Raw genomic sequence first — 6,569 nt, 5'->3', positions numbered from 1 at the left:
TGAATAATAACTGTTTTTTGAAATTAAGCGAAACTTAAATATGTCATATCTTTCTTATTTTACATCCGATTTGATGAAATTTTCAGTGTTATGCTTGTTGGATTTTTATGTTTTTATTTAAATCAACTTTTTGTTGGGGTGGACTTGTCCTTTAAGGAAATGGTACACTGCAAAAACTCCGGTGTTGATTTAACACCAGCCCGGAATGTATATATGTCCACATGCACCAGAGAAGTATTGAAACAACACCAGTTTGGAATCAAACCGATGCTTTTTTTATACTAATTGATGTTGTATAAACACCTATCTGGTGTTAGACAAAAACGAAACTGGTGTTGTTTAACACTTCTCTGGTGTGGACATATATAGATTCCATGCTGGTGTTAAATCAACACCAGAGTTTTTGCAGTGTAGGGGCAAGTTCGTAATAAAAATATTTTGCTAACAAATAATGCTATTATAACTTTCAAATTTAATTTGGGCTCAATTTTTTTCTACATTTTACTAAACCTTCAAGTAGCCTATTAATGATTTAATGAATAAAACTAGGGGGAATATAAGTGCTTTTGCTAATGTACCCTATACAAAATACGAGTGCACACCGCTAATAAAATTATGGCGACTACAGTAGTCTGCTGCCATCTCGTGTTGAACTTAAGCAAAATAGATCTATGCAGAGCAGAGCAGAGCAGAGCGGACGCTTTTGACAGGAGCTCTGCAGCAGTGTTGTTTTCACATAGACGTTTTGGCGGGAAATTCAAGTCGGCTACACCCGGCTCCTCACCGGCATCTGTGCCGCTTCCTAGCCACCTCCAGTCCATCGGCCTGCTCCCCCTTTTCTGTTGAATGGAATTGATTTCTGATTGATCTCCAGTTGTAGTAGATCGAGGATTGAACAGTCCAGTTGCCGTAGTGAGCGGAGTTGGAGGCTTGGGTTACCATATAGCCGTTCCCATGGTGACATGCACTCATTTTCATTCATACTCACCTTATTAACACTACGTTACCGGGTAAGAGACTAATTTCAATTTATCAATAGGCCTACAGATTATTATGTTCTTGTAAAATAAGTAATTATGGCGAATAACCTTTCGATATCCTCGGGCGAAGAGGATTATTTAGCAGCAGCGAGTAATAGATTTAGGCAAGCGCCAGATGAATTAGTGGTATCTTCCGATGATCATACTGTCCATGATGAGGACAGTTATGATGAATCGAATTGTTCTTGGAAAACGGCGATCAATAGAAATTCTATCCGATCGGCTAAGAAAAGGGCAAGGGTTAGGAGCAATAGCGATAGTACTCTAAATACGAAGAACAGTAAAATGCCTAAATTCTCTACTCCCACGCATTCAAGCAGGAGGGTAGTCATTGTTGGTCTTGAAAATAAGAATATTTGCAGAGCAAACCCAGTACAGGTGTTAAAAGAAATTCATAATCTGGTAGGCAATCTGAATGGGAAAGAGAAAGTGAAAAATATGATGATTTTGAAATGTGAGAATGACATACAATACAAGTCATGAAATTGTTGGAACTAACCAAGCTTGCTGGTGTAGACGTTAAAGCAACGCGTTATGAAGATAATCATGATTTTACAACGAAAGGTGTTATTCATAGAATAGATACACAGATAAGTAATGAGGAAATTGCAGAAGTATTGAAAGATCAGAAGGTAATTCATGCTAAGCGTTTTATGAAGAAGATCGATGGTGAAATAGTACCAACCCCATCAGTTCTCATCACCTTCAAAGGCAAGGATAAACCCGAGACAGTAAACTTTCTGTATGAGCTTAAACGTGTGGACAACTTTAGTCCACCGGTGCCAAGGTGTCACAAATGTCAACTTTTTGGGCACATGAAGGAAAACTGCAAGGGTAAATTGCGCTGTGTGAGATGTGGAGGGGAACATGATTTTGAAGAGTGCCCACAAAAGGAAAATCGAAAATGCTTTAGATGTGGAGATAAACACTCGGCGGCGTATCAAGGTTGCAAAATTTACATAGAGGCAAAACAAATACAAAAGGTTAAATTGAAGGAAAACATTACATACGCACAAGCGACTAGGGTGTATCGCACTCAAAAAAATGAAATAGTGGAAGAGGAAAGTAAGACCATTAGAACTAGCGACACTAAAGAAAACACTCAAAGGAAACTAAAGAATGTTGGTCCCATTTCAAATTCAATGGCATCTGACCACGAATCAATCCAACAATCAAAGATTCCGCGCCCAATCCGAGTACAAAGGAACAATGAAGGAAGGCGGGAAAGAGATAAGGAGTCAGGGCAAGTAGTCCAGGATAGGCCCTATAGAAAATTGTCCAAACCTTGTTTTTTCATATATACAATATTTGTTCATGGTTTCTTGTCAATTCGAGGGTGCTGATTACGAATCTGAATGATGCCACTCGTGTAACCTTGAGCATTTTCCGCAAATTGGCAAAATCTAATATGGCCGCCTAAATATGCAAGTTACCCATGAAAATCATAAAATTGCCAGTAGATTGGCTATAAAATGTATGTAATTGTGTTGCAGGAGTGAAATACTCTCTGAAAAAACGATTTTTGAAAAAATATGTATTTTCTTGATATTTAAAATGGCCGCCATAGACCGCTGTATTCAACTTTATGTACAATATGAATGGGGAAAATAATTTTCACAAAAGTGAGCACTAAATGCAAGTAATTGTGATTTTTTGTGAAGTAATGGATGAAAACATGATTGCTAACGAAATATATCATTTGTTATGTCATGTGTGTAATAAATGAAGCATTTTAGTATTCAAAAAGCCACCAAACGCCCTGACAGTATTATGTATAATGTTAATGGGGACAAAAGAAAATCACAAGAGTGAGTACTAAAATGCATATTATTAAGATAAGCGAGTGGCATATTGGCTAAAAATTCAATTTTAACGGAATATAATATTTGAGATGCAATTTATGTGATGAATGCTGTATTTTGAAATTCAAAATGGCCGCCATATGCCCATTATACATTATGTACAATGCGAATGGAGAAACTCATTTTCACGAGAATAAGTACATAAAATGCATGTAATTGTGATATACGAGTAAAATATAGTCTGAAAACACGTTTTCTAGCTAAACATATCATTTCTCTAGTCATGCATGAGATAAATGCTGTATTGTTAAATTCAAAATGGCCCCTATAGGCCCTAACAGCATTATCTACAATGTAAATGGGGACATGACTATGAAATCCATATAATCCTTTTGTATGAGTAAAATATTATTTGAAAGCATGATTTTTATGAAATATAGCATTTCTTCTGCCATGTAAGTGATATATACTGTATTTTGACATTCGAAATAGCCGCTACAAGCCTTAACTAAATTATGCTACATGCGTTTAGGGAAACTTATTTTCACTGAGTGGTAATCATAAAATATGCATGTTGCTGTGATGTACGAGTAAAAATATTGTCTTAAATATGAGTTCTAAATAAATACATCCCATGTTGCTCATGGAGGTAATAAATGCTGTACTTTGAAATTCAAAATGGCTGCCATAGGCCCTAAAAGTATTATGTACATTGTAATTTGGTACATATAATTTCGACAGAATTTGGCTTTGCTTGACTATAAGAATTGCATATAATTGTGATGTAAGAGTGAAATATTGTCTAAAACCATGGTTACTAACGAGATATATCATATCTGGTGTAATTAAGGTGGCAAATGCTGCATTCTGAAATCGTAAATGGCCGCCATAGGCCCTTACTGTATAATGTACAATTTGAATGAGGACAGAGAATTTTCACAAAAGGGCATATGGCGGCCATTTTCAATTTTGAAATATACATTAATCACATAAATTTTATATAATATGATATATTTCGTGAGTAATCATGTTTTTAGACAATATTTCACTCGTACACCACCTTTTAGTCAAGCAAAGCGAAAATCTGTTAAAATCATTTGTCCCCATTCACATTGTACATAATAATGTTAGGGCCTGTAGCGGCCATTTTGACTTTCAAAATGCAGTATTTTCACCTACCTGGCAGGAGAACTGATATATTTTGTTAGAAATTGTACTTTCAGACAATATTTTACTCATAGATCAGAATTACGTGCATTTATGGTGCTCACTCCTGTGAAAATTGATTTCCTAGTTCGCATTGTACATAATACAATATATGTCTATGGCGGCCATTTTGAAAGTCAAAATAAAGTATCATAACACAAACTTAAAACCTGAATGATATATTTCGTTAAAAATTATGTTTTTTTAGACAGTATCCCAATTATTTATCACAAATAAATGCATTTCAGTGCTCACTCTTGTGATTTCATTGGTCCTCTTTCCCATTGTACATAATACTTTTAGGGCCTTTGGCGGCCATTTTGAATATCAAAATACAACATTTATCACATACATGGCATATTAAATAATATATTTTGTGAACAATTATGTTTTTAGTCAGCATTCCACTCGTTTACTTTAATAATATGCATTTTAGTGCTCACTCTTGTGATTTGTTTTTGCCCCCTTTGCTGTAGTACATAATACTTTTTGGGCCAGTAGCGGCTATTTTGAATATAAAATACAACAATTTTCCCATACATGACATGATAAATGATATATCTTGTTAACATTAATGATTTACATACATTACTTCGTCCATATATCACAATTACTTGCAGTTTAGGGAATATTTTTGTGAAAAATCTTTTTCCCTATTCACATTGTACATAATAGGGTATATGGCGGCCATTTTGAATATGAAGAAAATAAATATTTTTTTCAAAAATCGTTTTTTCAGAGATTATTTCACTCCTGCAACACAATGAAATACATTTTGTAGCCAGTCTGCTGGCAATTTTATGATTTTCATGGGTAATTTGCATATTTTGGCGGCCATATTGGATTTTGCCAATTTGCGGAAAATGCTCAAGGTTACACAAGTGGCATCATTCATATTCGTAATCAGCACCCTCGAATTGACAAGAAACCATGAAAAAATATTGTATATATGAAAAAACAAGGTTATGCCTCTTCTATCCTGGACTAAAGGAACTGAGTCGAATAACCAAAAGAAAGATACTGTCAACACATTAATGAGTCTAGCACCCCTGGATTTCATTATGTTTATTTTATTTGTGATACGTAAGTTACCACAGTCTGAAAACGATGATCAGTTTTTGGAATCTGTTGTACATGCTAGACATAACATTGGAAATGGTCAAGTGCCACCTTAAATAAAACAGTCTGTCTCTGATCTAGTAATGGTCCAGTGGAATGCTCAAGGCATGGTTTCGCATGGGTCGGACTTTCTAACTTCTCTTTTTGATAATAATTTATTGGGTTCCAACCCAGACATTATTTGTATTCAGGAAACATGGTTTAATGATTTTAATGTGTCGTTCATTCCTAATTATTTTTGTGTTTGTAGAAACAGACAGGATGGTAGGAGAGGTGGTCTGGCTATGTATTTTAAAAAGGACATCGCTTTCCAGGTTATGAAAGTTCAAGAGTTAATCGAATATCAAAGGGTAGATATTTTTTCAAAGAAAGGCATTATTTCCATTATCAACTATTATAATCCCTGTAAAAAGATTGAACTAGAAGAATTAAACTTCATGATTAGAAATGTGCCAGGGAAGCTTATTATTTTAGGTGACTTTAATAGCCACAATCCTCTATGGGGGAGCAGCAAGCTCGATTCCAACGGAAGAACTGTTGAATCTTTCATGGAGGTTAATGATCTAGCATTACTCAATGACGGATCACCAACAAGACTAGACCCGCACTTTGGTTCTTATTCCATGTTGGATTTATATATAGTCTCCAAGGAACTAGCTTGTAGTATGGAGTGGCAAGTATTGACCAATAACTTTGGCAGCGACCACAATGCAATCGTGATCAAATTAATACAGACAAATAACGTAAATATTACAGAAAACGCAACTATAGGTTTTAGATGGAGTTTTAGAAACGTAAACTGGGAAGAGTATAGAAAAGCAATTACAAATGAATTACTTAATCTAAATTACAAGAGACATTACTCGGCATGTAATTTGGATATTCAAGGACGATATGATATGATAGTTAAGGTAATCTTGAATGCTTCGAAGAGGTGTATTCGTCGAGTGCGAATATGAGGAGAAAACAGAGGTAAAATAACTCCCTGGTGGAACGAAGCATGTCAAAAAGCGGTGGCGGAGAGAAATCATATTAAAAACAGATTACGAAGATATTATGATAAAAATGATGTTCAACTATACTTGAAAAAGAAAGCATTTGCTCAGAAGGTGCAACGGCGAGCACGATATGACTATTGGTCTAAATACTGCGGTAAAATGAATAGATTTACAGATATCGGAAAAGTATGGAAACAAGTAAAAGGAATGAGAGATAGCGCAATGAACACTCATATTTTCCACAATTTAATCGTTGACGGCAATATCATTAGTGAATCTAAAGATAAGGCTAATGCGGTCGCCCGTTTTTTCAAGTCTATTGACAGATCTTTTTATAATAATGATCATGATGATGGTGAAAATGAAGATAATTTATGTAAAGAAATGTCGAATGATGACTGCAT

At 35.1% G+C, this 6,569-nt stretch overlaps 1 pseudogene; it reads left to right on the top strand.

The window, feature by feature from the left end:
- The first annotated feature begins 1,076 nt into the window (after positions 1 to 1,076).
- On the top strand, positions 1,077 to 5,435 carry LOC129266964 (uncharacterized; annotated as a pseudogene).
- Positions 5,436 to 6,569: the final 1,134 nt, after the last annotated feature.

Source organism: Lytechinus pictus, chromosome 7 (genome assembly GCF_037042905.1).
Source record: "Lytechinus pictus isolate F3 Inbred chromosome 7, Lp3.0, whole genome shotgun sequence".
Lineage (NCBI taxonomy): Eukaryota > Metazoa > Echinodermata > Echinoidea > Temnopleuroida > Toxopneustidae > Lytechinus > Lytechinus pictus.
Note: the sequence above shows the minus strand (reverse complement) of the source record. Positions and strands in the feature narration are given on the sequence as shown.